The following is a 17,850-nucleotide window of genomic DNA, read 5'->3' as shown; positions in this document are numbered from 1 at the left end:
ATTCAGGAATTCACCCATGACATCTCCTTTGTTTAGTTTTTTTTAAATTTATATAGTGATTTTCGAGTAATCTAAGATTATTTAAAGCAAAAAAAGCATTTTTAGCACTAATCCGTGCATGGCTTAAAATTACCCCTCTACCTCGTACAAGCCCTAATTTTCGAAGCGGCCAATACAAAGCCCCCTTAATCCCTGTTAATATGAATTTTCACTGCAGTAACCTGAGAAGCCATTTTAATAGGCAAGCTCAATTAAAGTCAGATCCGTCTCAGGATACTACGCAGTTAAACAGTACCACACGAAAATATTGCTCAACTAAATGTTATTTTAAGGTCATACTTTGAAGGGACGTAAAGATCAATTGTTTTCATTTATATTCAAACGTACATATCTGACTACACATTATCGTCAATGGAGATAGTTGTTTGCCATTTTAAAAAAGCTGATGGAACACGATTTTTTGGTCGTTCCAGCAGAAAATTTCCGGGAGCCACGGAACATCTGAAAAGGTAGTCCTGTTTTTCCGTACGGAATGCTCCAAACGGAAATTCGTGTTCCATTTCTTCAATAAAGCTATCTTTAGCTATCTTTGATACTTGTTTCAGGCTTTCGCGGCGGTTTTTCAGTAAATGGAACTGTAAATGTACAAATGGTAAACGCGATTCCAGGACGAAAGTTACGAGTCTTAAATTTTGTTTACCATTTACGCAAACCGTTCACCGACCGGTTTGCCCAGGTAAATCGTAAATTGAACCGATGCCATAATACAGAGCTCGTCACTAGCAGGGAGTTTGTTTCTACTGCTCAGCTGCATTTTGGGAGATAGAAATTTACTATAAAAGTCGAGGAACAAAGGAAAAAGATACATTACTCACGAGCAAATGTCAAAGACTTAAGTTTTAACCGACTGCAAAACTTCGGAATACTTAATAATCTAGATATTACATATCTCTTATGTGATCTCAGGGACACTGTTTCGCGAATTTCAGCGAGAATAATCTGACTTTTTCAAAAACAGGTTATTAAATTGTGCAAAGTAAGCAATGCTTGGTGTCAACTGCATTGTTATCTTTCTGTAAATTGCTAAATAATGATAACAAAAGAAAGACTGTAATTAGAACTTTATTAGTAGGGCTTTTAAAAATCCCCCGCTGATGTCAACTGTCCAAAATTTTGTTTTGAATTATCTTCAATGTTTCAAAACTTGCAAATTTTTTTCCATTTCCGATGCTGTCGACTTCTTATGATTGAGTACAAAAAGTAAATATCCTTGGCACCGTAAAGCGAACAAATTTAGCTCACACACTGCTATCTGAAGAAAATTCAAGGAAGATGTTATCAAAGAGATGAAGTTAATTTTAAATATTAATTAGCACACAAAATTTTCGATTATTTTCAGATTACCCTCAATAAAGAGTAGCTTGATCGGTCATATCACAGAGGAAGCGAATAAAGAAAAATAAAAGAAAAGAAAAAGAGTTTTTTGTACGTAAAAAAGACTAACTAAAAGATTTGTTGAAAACGAGATCATTTCACTGTTAGCCTTACGCTTGAAAGCTTGACTTAAGTTTCGCTTTTTTTTATTTAATAATACTAATCTTACTTCCTGGCGAGTTTCTATTTCGTACAGAGAGATTTCTTTCAAAGATTTTAACTATCATCTTTGTTTCTTCTGTTGTAATTAGGTAAAAAAAGGAGACAGCTGTAGGTCTCTCACAGCCTCCTCTTTTCGTTGTTAGACTTCGTTCTAGCAACCTGAGTTACCGTAAAATTTGCAATCATACTCATAAACTGTTTCATTTTGAGAAAAGACGGTACAAAAACGTGAAAGAACTGTCCTTTAAAACAAGGAGTTCGGTCAGTTTGGTCTGTGCATAGATCGAGTGTACTTTCTTCGTTGTTAGCCTTCGTTCTAGCCGTAAAGAATGGCTTTATTCTATAAGAACAGAGATTACCTTAATACACAACTGATCAAGTCTAGTAAGGGCTTAATCATGGAGCTCGGTCAATTTGATCTAATACATGGGATTCTGGCGCTAATGGCACTCATATTTCCATTCTTTTTACGGTGACAAGACAAAAAATTAATTGAAAAAAAGAGAAAATGGTGTTTCAATACTCCTCCGTTAACGCAGTTACATAGCATACAGTTTCTCTCTAAACTATCTCCTTTATAAAGTCACTGAAGGCAAGACTCTTGCACATTACATGACTAAAGAATCAGGGCACAACAGTTAAAAGCTTAATGAATTAAACAATTAAAACGACTCAAAGAAGTTGAATAAATGGAAATAAATCAAGGCTAAAATACTAAAGAGCGTCTTCAGCAGCGTGGCGCCATTAATGTGCAAAAGAATTTACCTACTTCCTCGCGTGTTTACGGAAATTAACTGCGTAATATCTGCTTCTTATCTTATCAATAAGCTCCACGCATCGGTTTTGTTTCATCGATAGGGGTGTATCCGCAGCATGCTATATAATAAAGACTCTTAATTCAGTTCCACACTTGACCAAGTTGCTTGACGAATACAGTTCTACCACAGGGTAAGTCTAGTCTCAATAACTTTACATCCCTAATTTCAGCCTTTTTAAATTAAATACCATGGAGGAGGTATTTTTAGTTTTTACTTTTCGAACAAATGAACAAATTGTTTGTAACTCTTTGTGTCTGAAATTTGTTTTTCCGTAGCTAAATTATCTTTGAATATAACGAGGAAGTTAGAAAAACGATTAATCCGACGCCACGCTTTTGGTTTTGACTGTTCTTCTTCTTGAAAAGACAGAAACGTTTTCATAACCTATTACAGTTGCCTTTAACGTTTTCGGTATGTTTCGTGTTTCATTAGCTCGATAAACCTTTTTTGCACCCTTCTTGGTTGCAAACACAATATACCTGACGGTCTGGGCCCTCGATCTGTTTATCATGACTTATACGTTTCTACGTAATCATCCATAAATTTTACATGCAAAGCCGGAAAATATCTCACCCATAATTTCTCCTAAATCTCTTTATTGAGAATATGACCTAAACGAAAAACAGTTTCTGGTATTAATTGATAACCAGTCCGATACGGCCGAAAAACTGACTGGGTTATTAGTTTGCCGATAAATTAAATAGTAAAAGCTCAATACTCGCCATTACTAAAAATGCTTTACCTTCAAAATTCCTCGTTTTTCAGATTTGACCTCACAGACAGTCCCTCAACATGAACAAAGCACTTCTGACAGTTCTAGTGGTGGCAATAGTAGCTGGTGTATTTGTAGAGCAAAGCAGCGCTCTGCTACGGGCCGGAAGGGACCGGATCGAGAAGTTTCAACGTGAGCTGAACTCATACAAACAGCAGGAGGCGGAAATGAACCCACCTATGGAAGTTTACTACCGGAGAAGTAAGAACGCTTTTAAAAGTTAGATACAGTAAAAACCCGCGACTAAGAACCGGTAAGGTTAAAATTGGCCAGTTAGGCCCCCTCCATACAATAACCTGTTTAGCCTAAGATTTGAAACAGGTTCTTATTTTTCTCAAATCTATATAAAAAAATTCTGTATATTTGGGCAAATAAGATAAGTCCTGACATTCAGGCCTCTTTTGAGACATAGTTGTCTTATCATTCCCACTGTAATTGTAATGGTATACAGGTTTTACCTAAGGAATGAGCTGAATACCACTAAATACTCTTAGCTGCAATGTATTTTTTCTTCACAAAATAAGAACCTATTTTAGAACCTAAATAGCCTCAATTTGTGCTAATTACCATGTATGTCATGTGTGTAGGCTAACTTGGAAAAATGCAGGTTCTTAGTCGCGGGTTTTTACTGTATTAGACTTTGATCCTTTCCGCGCACCTTGTTATCACGGACAGTTTGCTTTGTCCTTAGCGACAGCCCTTTCTTACATTTTCTCTAAATTCAACCCGCTTAACCGCTTAAACAACACCGCGTTAATAAGGACACTTTCTATGGACCCCTTAGTGTCAGTTGTAACGGGGTTTGACTGTAAAAGATCTTTTTTTGTTGTTACGGAGCGCTACGTAGAACATGATAGAACATAAAAGAACAATACGTAGAACATGACAGGAGAAAAGTCAAGGGGTCACTTTCTGGTCTCTGGGTTATCATCTCATTCAAACCCTTGACTGAATTTTTTTCCTAGCCCAGTTGTATAAATATTGAACTAGTTCTGATATTTAAAATATCGAGGATAGCTTTTTAACGAAGTGGGACTACACTCTCACCCAACGAGGATAAAGAATTCTAAAAGAAACTTTAACTCTTTGATAAATCTGCATTCTTCCCAGGAGAATTTAGGGGAGAGTAGCAGTGCTGCAGAGTGGTTCTTGGGAAGCGCCAGGCTTAGACGAAGACCTATCTAAGAGACCGAGATACCAGTAGAGTCCCGATTTTTCGAATCTCCCGACAAAAAACAATTAAAGTAGTTCCAATTTTCCGGAGGTCCGAGAAACCAATTTTTCACTCTTACTACTCTTTATGAACTCGCTCCACAGAAACCGGGTTAAGTCTCGTTAAAGCTTGGGGGAATTTACCGTATATCAGTTTGTCAAAAAAGAAGCACTTTTTTTTCGCTTTCTTTTCAGACAAGATCGAAAGATCCGAAGAGTAAAGAATTTCAAAGAAGATCGGGAGACAATGTTACACATATTGAAAAATCATTCGTAGGTGTGGTCAACTCAAAAGTATGGTACAACTGTCACTTAGTGGAGCTAAACTCTGATACACTTGTAATATAGAGAAAAATGCAGAATAAAATATACTGAGTCGCCATCATATGTATTATGCTTGTTTCAATGCCTCCGGTTCTCCAGTTTTCAAGGGTTCCCAATAGGGCTCATTAACCTTGTCCTTCTGAACCAAATTTTCGCTCAATCAGGTAATTCCGAGGGTAATTGGCTGTTTTTATACAAAGGATGCATTATCCGTCTGGACGAACTTGGACAAACATTTTGTAGTTCGTCTGGGTTATGCGTCTCAAGTATAAAGACGGGCACGAGACGCATTATGCGTCCAGACAAACTACCTTTCGTAGTGCGTAGTTCAAGACGTATTACGAGGGAAAATTCGTCCAGGCGGCCGAGCGGGGTACATTGCTTACTGTATCCCGATCGGGATACATTTGATTTTAGTCAAGGCCACGTGACCAAGAATCAACCAGTGGCACTCCCTGTTTAGTTGAGTGAAAGTCTAGGAATATAGCAATTAGCTATTGAATTCTGCTTTTTAAAAAGTCACAGAAATAGTACAAATCGGAGATTTTTTTCCCTCTCACTTATTTTGTTGAACCTTTTCTCCAGCACTATGCAGGTATAGGTTGTCTTATATGATATAAAACTAAATGCCTTGGTAGAGACATAATGTTTCACTTATTGAGGCTAGTTTTCTTGCTGTTATCGCAGATGAAGTCGGTCCAAACTGCTCCTTCCGCAGATGAAAATCTTTAAGGTTTGTTCAGTTTATGGCGGAATGCGATATTACAGTGGGCTTGAAAGAGGATTTTAATGCCACAACTCTTCAATTATACCTTGGTTCATGACTTCACTGTTAGGCAAATCAACAATTTCAAAGCAAAGACGAATGCTCGCAAGGAATTGCAGCTACAAAAAGTGTCTTTTTTTAGCTCTCTTTAATCTCAGCAAGATGTGTACCGATACTTGTCAAATAACTCAGTGCCATTAATTAAATCACTCTCCGGAACTCAATTCACCCATTTATGCAGTTGTGGGGAAAAGATGACAGGTAAACAGATTATCTTCTTTGTGGTCACCGTGAGTTTGCTCTGTTGTTAATGTAAGCTATAAATCATTTCAGACGTCGCAATTTCCTCCTCTTCTAAAGACATAATAAATTAAAGTGATTAGCAACCAGAGAAAGCTTGCCGAGAGTAATTTTTTGCGATAAGGCTTTCTCAGCAAAACCGCCTAAATACTAAATGAACATTACACAGTATTTCAGGCAATCGGGGTGTACTTCCTTCGGAGACTGATGATCAATTTTACCGACTAATGTTATTCAAATGCGCGAACAGATCACAGCCCTTAGTGCAGTTTTATTAAACTTCTTAAGAGTTAAGTCTTTTAATTTGAAACCGTCGACCACGTTTCTAACTTATACATGAGAGCTAAGAAACATCAATTTCTTCACGATTCTCTTCTTTTGTTCTTAATTTTACCGGATAAAGTTTTGATTTAGGAAGCTGAAAAGTTATTGACTTGATGTGATATTTCAGATTTTTTTCAAATTCACGAAAGCTGAAGGTTAGAAACTCTGAACTCTTTCTTTACACTTCCAAGGAAAAGAAATATAATTGCCTGAAATTTTTACATTGGCTGAAATTAACAGCTGTTCTTGACGCATTAATGTTAAATGACTGTAAAATATAAATCTTATCGTTATCAATGTGATATATCATTTGCATGAATCTTGCCAGTTAATTTCCTGAGCCAATGAACATGCAATTTACTATACTTGCCTTATACAATGAATTATGATTTCTCTCTTTCAATGCCTCAACAATTAGAAAGAGTTAGTTAACGAATTAGCGGTTTTACTTACAGAAAACTCAGTTGTATTATTAATATGATTACTGACAATTACTATTGTTATTATTATTACTATTAAATTTTTTATGAGACATTCTTTTTAAATTTGTAACTATAACTCCAATCTTGATGATAGCCATAAGTAAACAGTTGGCTCTCTCCGTTTTATTTTATTTATTTCTTTCAGAAAAAGAAGATAAATGTTAAAAACCTTTATAAATGTTGTTCCTTGAAACTATAGCAGCGACTTTTTTTGTTGCTGTTTCACAGGTGGATTGTTTTTCGTTTAATTACTGTTCAAAATTATATATGATAATGAATGCTCGACAACAGGAATAGAGAGCGAATCATAATAATAATAATGATAATAATAATAATAATAATAATAATTATTATTATTATTATTATTATTATTATAGTAATAAACCATATCAGTTTACGCCGCTATCTATCTGCCTCAAATCCCCTCTTTTTAAATCTCAGCAAGACTTTCAACAAGTCATTTTCTTCTTCTGAAGAAGACCTGACCCCGGTTGTTCAAAAGGTGGATAGCGCTATCCACTGGATAAATCACCATCCGCTGGATGACGCAATTGGTTTTCGTAATACGTATCCACTGGATGGCGATTTATCCGATGGATAGCCCTATCCAACTTTTGAACAACCGGGGCCTGGCGAAGTTAAAGACAGAACAAATGGAAGTTCTGTTTTGGCTGACCATCAAGCGAGGTCAAATCTAAGACACGTTTCCTTTATCCCTACCTTTTTACGAAAACATTTGTTTTTCTTTGACGGGTTGTGTAGTCTACAATGTACTATCGAGCAAAACTACTTTCAGACAATTTAAATGTTAAAATATTTAAATTGCTAACGAATTCCTAATCAATGATTATAGTCGCACTCTTTACGGGCATTAATTTTCCAAACAAACAGCTTTATTTCTAAACTTTCTACAACCGAAATCGGCCAGCAGAAACGAAGCGAAGAGGTGCTGAAAAATAGCAACTGACAAATACAAAGTCTAGTATATAAAATAACTTACAAATCTGAATGAAAGCAAACAGGCAAACTGAAAATGCCAATAAAACAAGAAAGACACTCACAAGACGATAGCGAACATCAAGACAAAACACACGGACGAGCCAAGAAAAGACTTACACACAAAAGTTAAAAAATGAATAGCAAAAGATTCTTGGCGTTTACAATGGTAATAGCAGATACAAAAATTACATACAGAAAAAAATCTTTAAAGAAAAATGATTCGATTTACAAACTTTGTAAAAAGTAGCATCTAAACTGCTTTTTCTGTTCATTTTTTTCTAATTCATTGTAAATTTTATTTGCTAAGAAATTTCACCTGTGAAAAATGCTTGCTGACATGCAGAATTCTATCCTTCATCGGATAAAAATTGCCACATATTCACATTTCCCTTTTTCCGTTTATACAATCTACATGCTTCTCTCGGTTTTAAATAATAAGCTTCGTTAAACCTTTAATGGAGTATGTGTCGAGATTCACTTTTATTTGATAAAGAAATAAACCTCACAAGCGTTAACTGTAAGCAGATAACCCTTTCTTGCTACTCGTATGAAGAGCAAAACGATCAGATATATTATCTTTTTGGATTTAAAAAAAGAAAATAAAAAGGCGTTGATTCTAAAAACGGAAAGAGGAAATCTGAGGATATGGCAATTTTTTTCCGTTTTCCACTTCAGTATTTTGTGAATTCACATCCAATAGTGATGAGACTGTAACTTTCTTACATAATCAACCAATTTTCCATTGTGAAATTTTCTTCAATAAATTTGAAAAGGCGAAAGCAAAATCCAGCTAAAGTGACTGAAATTCTACTCTTTCTAGAGCTCGAGCATATCCTTCGAAGCTTTTGTTTCTCTTATCTTATTTTTGTATCCGTTTTAACCACTAATTCCTAATTCGCTGGATATAAATTAAGCTGCGTTTTGCTCGTTAGCACATTGCAGAATACAAAGTCAACCGTTCAAAGAAGAAAGATCTCTTAAAAGGTGAGAAAAGAATAATTTTTAAACTTCACTGTTTGGTGAAATATAACTTTTCCTTTTAATTTTGAGGTACCTAAGTCGTCCCCATAATTAAAGGATTATCAAGGTGTCCCCTTAATAGAGTTTTCTAGGCTTGTAATACGAACAATTATCACACAAAAGATCGAGAATGTTGGTCTGCGACCTTCAAATGCAAATATCAATTCATGTACACAGGCAACAATGTTCATATAATGTGGTGAAGTGTGCTATTACGTACAATATACATAATGCAATAGCAGATATAAGTTGACAGTCCATGTAGGGTTCTGAATCCCAGACAGTGGTGAGTGAATAAAGAGGGTGCCAAGAACCAATACCCCACTAAATGCAACAAAATATATAGATCATCCAGACTTAGTACTTTGGAAAAATAATAGGTGCCTCGGGTATCTCAAATAAATGCCATGTAATACCTTAGAAATCAAATGGGGCAAGGTTGGCGCAGTGGTGAGAGCCATGCTGGCCTCCCACCAATGTGACCCGGGTTAAAATCCCCGCGTCGACGCCATAGTGGGTTAAGTTTGTTGTTGGTTCTCTTCTCCGAGAGGTTTTTCCAGGTACTCTGGTTTTCGGACCCTCTCCTCGAAAACCAACACTTCCAAATTCCAATTCGATCTGAAACGCACGGACGCGTTTAAACGAGTTTCTTAAGAACTCCTACGTGCTTCGTGGGTAAATGAATTACAAAACTAGGAAAATTCAAAAAGGGCGCTAAAGAAGTTAGAGTGGGGACCTGAACTCTTGAGAAATCCTTGATTGATCTGTTGAAATATTTGAAAGATTAAGATGGCTATCGATTTACCATCTTCTTTGTCTGCTGAAATTATGTATGATGTTCAAAACTGTAAATGGAAGTAGCAAATGTCCGAACCTCAAACGCGTTTGTTAAGACGTGTTATAGTTATTGTTTGAATTTTACCCTCTTAAAGACAATGAGTTTGAAATGAAATTTGAAAATTTGATACAGCATATTCACCTAAAGTACAAAGTTTAACCCCACACTGTGGCTTCTAAACCCAGGCCTCATACATCTTCATAAGGGGTTTTAGGAAGGTTTATAAACGGAGGAACTTATATATATTAGCGCTTAACCCAGGGTTAATTATTTAACCCGGGTTTGTTTTTCCGGCGTTTTTTCAAAAGCATTTTCTCGGATAATATTCTCTGTTATTTTTAAGAGCATCCAGTTATCAAATTGTTGATTCAAATTTCGCACTAACCCCGGGTTATCTAACCCAGCTTTTAACAACCCGTCCCTAGTCAAAATACTTTTTACATTTACTGTTATTTTTTTTTAAGCTTCACAACGTCATAATAAATCGAATTCCTATAAAAATATTTGGTGCGGGAGGGGGGGGGGGATATGCAGGGGACGCATTTTATCGGATGTATTTTTTTGTTCACAGGTAGATGGGCCTATAACTGAAGGAAGGAGGGAAGGGAGGGAGGGAGGGAGCTTATAAGTGGGGGATTATAGTACTTGCGGGGGATACTAAGATGTGGGCGAAAATAATTACAGCGTCAGGGAAGAAGTGCAGCAGATGCAGGTTTTGGACACTGAGGGAAGGAGGGAGGGGTAAAGAACGAAAGTCTTAATGGACCTCTTGGGGCATGGATGTATAAGCGATCTGAAGACGGTATGGCAGTGTAATAGTAAGCTAAATACCCAGGGGTGATACCAGGGTCCCTAGAGGGAAAACGTGGGGATTTACGCAGCGCGCAAGCATATCAATGAAAATAGTGACATACATTTTTACCTCTTACAGATCTGAAAAAAAGACGTCAACTTTCACAATGAAGAGATCACTAATAACCGTTTTAGTGACTTTCATGGTCGCTGGTCTTTTTTTCGATCACTGTGACGCAATACTTCGGGCCGGGAGAGACCGGATCGAAAAGTTTCATCGTGCCATGGAAGAACGATCCCAGGCTCCTACAGCGGTTGAATGTTCAGGTCCAGACTGCTATTACAAAGGTACAGATGGTTATAGATTAGCAAAAACATTGGAAATATTCGCCATTTTGAGGAAATGCACAGGAAACTGGTCCAATTGCGCCCCCATAAAGAGTCCCATGATGCAATTCCACACAAGACAGACCCAGTCTCCAGCGCGACCTCAAAATTCTATATAGACCTCATCAATTTCATATAGACCAGAATGCACCTTGTTTACCCCCCACCCCTTCCCAAATTTCGCATAACCATTCTTTCCAATTTCCCCTGGGTGTCACAGTCGTCTTAAGAGAAATCAAAGACAGTGGTTGTCCAATTTTTTTTAGGGGGGGCGGAGGAGGGGGGTAGGAGGTGGGCAACAAGGTGCATTGTGGTATATGTGAAAATGGTGAATGGCAGATAAAACACTGACAAGAGTGTTCGCTATCCGAGGGAGGCTGGGGAGAGTGAGGAGAGAGGGAGGGGGCGTGCGCGCTAGGGTCTATTTGCAAATTCGCCCCCCTCGCGCATAGCTTCTCTACCGCCTAAGTGGTACATTCACGCACGCTACTCGGCCCCTTCCACTGAGCATCAAGGAGAATATTAAGGCCATACATTTCGGAGTATCCATAGCTTATAAACAAGATAGAAAGAAAAATCCAGATAGCTGAGGATGATAGATCACGACCATACAGGAGAGACAAATTACTGAAAAATCTAACAGAAAAAAATATCATTTTGACTTCTTATTAGACACCATTACGATGAGGCAGTTAAACTAATACTATCAGAAAAACGTTTTCGCATCAATAGAATTAGTATAGGTAATAGCATTATTTGTAGTGACATTTGGCATCAATACCACGAGTGATATTTCGAAATTGTTATACGTAATTTCACGAGAGACAATTTTGAAATATCGCCAGTGGTATTTATGCCAAATATCACGTACAAATCATGCTATTATTTGCTTATACTACTACCCGCAAAAGGTTTGTAATTTTCAAATGTAGGTATTTCAAAGTAAGCTGAAATACCACTGCTCTAAGCGAATCAAATTACAGAAATTTATCACGTAGTAGTATAACAAAAGTAATGGTCGAGATTTGTTATTTAAGGCTATATTTAGGCATCGATTCTGTGTCATGTTGTCTGTTCTAACGGATACCAAGGATGGACATGGATTAAAACTTGAAAAGTTTGGGCCAACTTTTTCATGTTTTAATGCTATGCCTGTAAAAATCATCGACAACGTTATCATGGTTAGTTCTCCCTGATAAAATTTGTTCGTTGTCTTTTTCGCAGCTCTACAGGAGAATTTTGTGAGTGGCATGGGTAAAGGCACTTAGTAATCAAAAATGACTTTGAGAGACTTTAAGAGTGACCAACATCAATTTTCTCCCAACAACATCAGTAGATCATAAAGAGTAAAGGTTATGAGAATTTCTAAATTGATTACTGAAGGGAGAATGCTTTGATCTTAAACCAAATTCTCTCAACTATTCTGAAATGAAATGTACGGTGATCATTCTGGAGAATTTGTATGTGGATCTTTAGGCTTTCTTTGCTGTTTTAGATCACTTCAAAACAGCAGTATCCTTGACAGCCCCTTTAACGTATCAATGATTCGTCTTTATTGCAGTCTATATAAAGAAGAGGAAGGAGGAGTGATGCAAGCGATGGAAGAACATCAAAAAGAAAGACGAATAATAATAGGTTAAAACGTTCTCAAGTTGTCAAGTTATGTTATCAGTAGATTTGAAACACGAAGAAGAATAAAATTTAAAATTTAATAATAAAAATAAACTTTCTTTCTACAAAACGATGACCTGTTTACAGTTTCATTGTGAGGGGTGTATTTTCAGATTTTGAATTACCTTTTCAGTTGCAAATCTTTTTCAACTTTTTCAAATGCTGAAGACGATGAACTAAATATTATCTTTACTCTCTAGGGGATACCTCAGTAAGTGATAGCTAGTGCGTATCTGCGATTTGTCGGTTTCGCTGTAGTAAATGAGAGCACTTGTAAGTCACTTAGGAATGGCTTAAACTTAAAAAAACAAAAACAAACACCCAAAAAACGATGATTTATTTACAGTTTAATTGTGGGAAGTGTATGTCAGAGTTTGCTCTCACATTTAAGTAAAGTACATGTTTTAGTTGACTTTAATAAAATAAAATCAACGCATTTTTATCTTCTTGCATTATCAAATGTCCAAAAAGCTTCTGTCGCTTTATTTCAGAAGTGACTAAAAAAGGCAAAGAAAGGTGACAATAACAAAAAACAACGACAAATAAATGGAAAACACGAACGGCGGATCTTGAAACCAGCGAGTTGCCAGATCATAAACTAAATTAAAAAAACCAGCAAATTCCTTTTTAAAGAGAAGAAGTTTTCTCGGTTAAGGACGGTGATTTATCGATTACTCGTATCTAATGAAGAAAGTAAAATGAAATTAGCTAACTGTATCAGGGAGAATGCCATTCTGATATGAAATTTATACCGGAAAAATGAAAAATTAACGTCTTCTTTGCTTTTGTAACAATGTCACTGCAAATTTCATCTTGTTGCGATAAGACGGAAACTGAGCCAATCTCAATTATTTACACGTGTAGTCGGTGACGTAACTAATCTCACAATAAAAGAGACGAGCATTTAGTTCATGGAGATTCCGCAGTAACCATTAGTTTATAAAAATACACTCAGAAAATTTATTTTTTTGTCTCCTCCAGCACCGAAATACAGATGCTCGCTATCGAGACGATTTAATTATTAATAAATTTATGATCTGTTTTAGCCCAGGATAATGTATTGCAGATAGTGTGTCACCATTCCTTTCGATTGGGGCCTCATTAATTGTTCTTTAATTTGAAGTTAACAGTTTTAGCAAGCCAATATATCTTCTCTAGACTATTAGTAAGATGAACCACAGATACAAAGCGAATATTAACTGTTCACTGAATGAGCAGTCAAAGTAGGAACGCGCTTTAGAATCGTATTGAAATAAGGTAAGACTGGCAGCGTTTCACTGATTCCTGACTTCTTACTTACAGCCCATCACGCGTTCGAAAATGCATTGAAGGTTTCCTAACATATTATCTGTAAAAACAAATCGGTGTTTAGCGGAAAACTATCGAGGCTTCTGTGGGTGTCTGCTTAATATATTTAGTACGCATTTTCACTGTAAATATACCATTTCAATTGCCAAGCTTTTCAACTTTTCAAAAGCCGAGGCAGTAGGACACGAGGAACTACATATTTCTTTACTCCTTAGGGGATAATTCAAGTAAGTGATAGCAACTGCGTATTTGCAACGGAAGTTTGTCAATATCTCTACTTACTTACAGAACTTGAAAGTAACTTAGGAATCACTTCTGACGCATTTAATATAACGCAATCTGACTAAACAAAATAATACTAAGACAGTTAGGATACATCCCATGAAATGTTTATAAAATAGAAATAAAGCGCCGCAAACGAAACAAACGCTTGCCGGTTAGGTGAAAGAAAAGATTTATGACACATTTTGATAACAGCACTTTTCGTCTTCGGTGAACAATGTATTTATCAAAATTCACCGGACATGAATCAAAGCAAAACAAAACTGGGTGAGAATACCTAACCATTTCAGATTTTAGTTGAGGAGAACGGTAGATTTTATCGTCACAATTATTACTTTTGCCTTTCCGTTAAACGGAAAGATTTAATTATTACCTATATTTTTTCTTAAATGTAGCAAGTAATATTTAAAAGTTGTCTGATACCTAAAAGTAAAAGTACCGCAAAGTCGAATCTTGAGCTCAAATCGTCGTACTGAAAATGTACTAAAAATTATTCTTCTCAGGAAATGTCAAAAAACATTCAAATCTCTTCAGTTCTCATGTTTAAAGGGGCTACACTAGGTATTTTAAACCAGATGCAAAATTTCTTAGAACATGGTCGTAATTTTGTCGCAGAAAACGACGTTTACAAAGCACCAATGGAACACAATTGAAATCAACCAATCACCTTAAATTTGCCGAAATACGTTCAACAATTGTCTCTCGGCGTTTAAGCTTCTCCGTTGTTTAGTAATGCCATATCTTATATTCTAAAATATATCATAGTTACTGTAATAATTGATTTCCTTCATTACCTTTATAATAGCTCTACTTGATTTACGGCCTCTGTGGTAGACCAGCAAATATTAGCTAATGACTGGGATTTGAAACAAACTGATACAAACAACGAAAGTAACCCTTTATCGAAAGTGTTATTTGTGAGTTAACAAAGAATATTTTCAAACCTATTAACCTAAAAGATAAATCAGTATTTTTCCGAGTTTCTGTTATCTTTAAAAGAAATTGTCCTTCAGGAAGTCAATATCCTTTCACGTACATAAAAAGATGAACCATACAGATATAACTTAACAAAGTCGATTACAAATATTTCACTCAACATTTTTCGTCAGTGCAGGCTGCTACACACAAATAAGAGGACGTCAACTACATTTGATTTAGGTAAGTTTGTTTTTCACAACTTGTGGCAGGTTTCCTTGGATTTCAAGCGCAGATAGAACAAAAGAAACAGTCTTCAAGCTGTTTTTCCAAATAAAATCAACAGAAACTAATTAAAAACGTTAATGAATCAAACGGTTGATTTTTAGATCGATCATTTGTCCCAATAGCTCAACAACAGAACGGTTTTGGGGGAGTAAACAATCCCTTTGGGAATCAAAACCGTAATTGGACCTTTTCTCAGACACAAAACGACAGTCTTTTTATTGCAAGAAGCTGCAGGCGACATTTGACTGAAATTAAGAAGTTTGAATTTATTTTGACCGAGTAATCCCCCATAAGACATTCCACTAGAGGGTTTTGTGCATCTTGGTTTTGTTGCTGTTTTAACTTGCATTTCTTCGTATGTAGCTCTCGACTGCTTTTGAGTATATAAAGCCAAATTACGGTAAAAGGGATAACTAAAGTATTTTGGTAAAAAATAGGGATATGTAATCGAAAAAAGAAATGAAACTGAGAAGGGAAAAGCCTTAAACTGTTAAAGCATATCTAACATTCGAAAGAACTGCTCTTTCCCATTTTCAATAAAAAAAGGTTTTGCTGAGAAGCTTTCATAAGTAAACACTGCTTTCCAATTTAAACTTAATAACTTGATCTACACGTAGAAAAGTAGGTCAATCTTGTGCCGACCGTAAACGTTCTTGCTTTTGTTCCTTTAACCGCATTAAAAATTACCATATAAACAGCTTTATTATATTACTTTATTTATTTACTATCTATTGGAATATTTCAATATCCCAATAATATTTTTAAAAAAATGATACTCGCGAAAAAGAGCCTCCAAATTTGGGCTTCATCAAGTACGCACAAAAAAGCATGTATGACGTAAAAAAAGCCTCGAGGCTCAATCTTTCCCTTGGGGCCTGTAATACTTTGTTTAACGTGAATTAGGCCATCCTACTGGAATTAGTAGAATCTAACGTAAAGTTTTTCATCAGATGTAAAATCGCGTTGCAAGGCCTGCCTTTGAAAATGCAAAATGACGGTTCAACAATGAATATCTCAATTTTCTTTATCAACTTTAGCCAGAAATATCATTCGACCGCCATGAACAAACTATTGGTTATAACACTGGTAATTTCACTGCTCGCCGGAACATTCATCCATTCAGGAGAAGCGCTTATCCGTGCAGGGAGAAATATGGTTCCTTATCCGCTCGATGAAAGAGACACTGACACTATGTACCACTTATACAATCGAGAAGAAAGTCCTCGATATTTCAAACGAGGTAAATGAAGGACAGTTCATTCTCTATGGTTGGCGATCATGGGGAGATACCCTTCTGATTATTAAAAAATACTTCTTGCATTTTACCTATTTCATTACCATATTCGTTAAGGCAGTCTGTCAGGCAGTCAGTAAGCCATTCACTTCTATCCAATCAATCAATCAATCAATCAATCAATCAATCAATCAATCAATCAATCAATCAATCAATCAACCAATCAACTATTCTTTCATTTTTGTAACATTTTACACACATTGGGAGCCCTTAGACATGATGGGAAGAGGAAAGGGGCAGAACTGGGTTTAAGACATTTCAGTTGATACTTTATTTTCTCTTCACCTGTTGTAGAAACAATGGAAACAAGTTCATTCGTGCCTTCCTTCATTCATCCAGTCAATCAATCAATCAATCATTTTTACAGCTTTTTCATTCATTTTTCAATTGCTCACACCTCAGGGGTCCTTTGACATACATAATTTAATTAAGGGTTGAATGTTTGGCTAATATCTTATTTTTTTTTGATCTATTTCAGATAGAATGGAAAGGCGAGGAATTAAAGCATAAGCGCTATACTGAAAACTCTATAAAAATCATTTACAAAGAAAAGAGAAGAATAGGAAATTAATCAGAAAGCATTTAATGCTTAGATGAAGTAGTTATTTATAATAGTTCATGTATTGGATGACGATAAAGCCAGAAATAAATTGCGTTGATGTTATCATACCAAGCACTAACGAAAATAAAACATTTGATGCGTGAGCTTAATTATATTGATTTGTTTTTACTTGTAATTTTTGGTCTTCTTCGTTATAATCCAAATGTACCTCCCTGATCAAGACGCCCAGATCAAAGAGATCGACTCGAGTGTTGGTTGCCTATCATTGTGGCAGTTCAATACACCATTCGCGTGCCTGAATGCGAGGCCTGAGTGACGTTGCTTTAGCTTTGCTTTAATACAAACCCCTTTGCTTTGCTTTGCTTATGGAAATGTTGCTTGAAAAAATAACTGCCAGCAATTAATAACAGAACTTAACATAACATAATAAACCAGGAAGGGTAGATGAAAACAAGGTCCATACCAGTCTCGCTTCCAACAACAACTATAAAATTGGCTGCTGAACGTTAAGTGAAGACGCGTTAGTTAAAACGTTTATTCTAAATGCGATTTTCAGCAAAGGTGGGGCGAACATTTGGCCAATGGCTAGACTAAATTACTACGTTATACGCACAGAATACACTGCCGCAAAGACGGCAAATTTGGATGTCGGCAGGGTGGTGATTTCTCCAGAGCTCATGTTGTCGCCGTAATGGTGAAATTAAGAGATCAAGTTAAATTTCTGCTTTTATCGCTTATACAGCTATTTCGAGAAAGGTTGTCGGAAAAAAATGAGCACGCGACATTCCCGAAAGGTAATATGGGATATGATTAACACACTGTTCCTAACGACTGTAGCTGTCGAACCTACTTTTGTTGCTTTCCTTAAGAACTCGCAAACATTTGTCCATGGCCTCCGTG

The 17,850-nt window shown here is 36.2% G+C and overlaps 2 long non-coding RNA genes across 2 annotated transcripts; both read left to right on the top strand.

Annotated features, from left to right (window-relative positions):
* The first annotated feature begins 2,416 nt into the window (after positions 1-2,416).
* Positions 2,417-4,785, top strand: LOC140921633 (uncharacterized). The gene is made up of 3 exons (XR_012164030.1): positions 2,417-2,544; positions 3,180-3,387; positions 4,594-4,785. It is a non-coding gene; the product is annotated as an uncharacterized lncRNA (long non-coding RNA).
* A 10,158-nt stretch (positions 4,786-14,943) lies between these two features.
* Positions 14,944-17,099, top strand: LOC140921713 (uncharacterized). The gene is made up of 3 exons (XR_012164035.1): positions 14,944-15,049; positions 16,132-16,334; positions 16,867-17,099. It is a non-coding gene; the product is annotated as an uncharacterized lncRNA (long non-coding RNA).
* The last annotated feature ends 751 nt before the right edge of the window (positions 17,100-17,850 follow it).

This window comes from Porites lutea, chromosome 12 (genome assembly GCF_958299795.1).
Source record: "Porites lutea chromosome 12, jaPorLute2.1, whole genome shotgun sequence".
Classification (NCBI taxonomy): Eukaryota; Metazoa; Cnidaria; class Anthozoa; order Scleractinia; family Poritidae; genus Porites; species Porites lutea.
The sequence above is the reverse complement of the archived record's forward strand: the minus strand, read 5'-3'. Positions and strand labels throughout refer to the sequence as shown.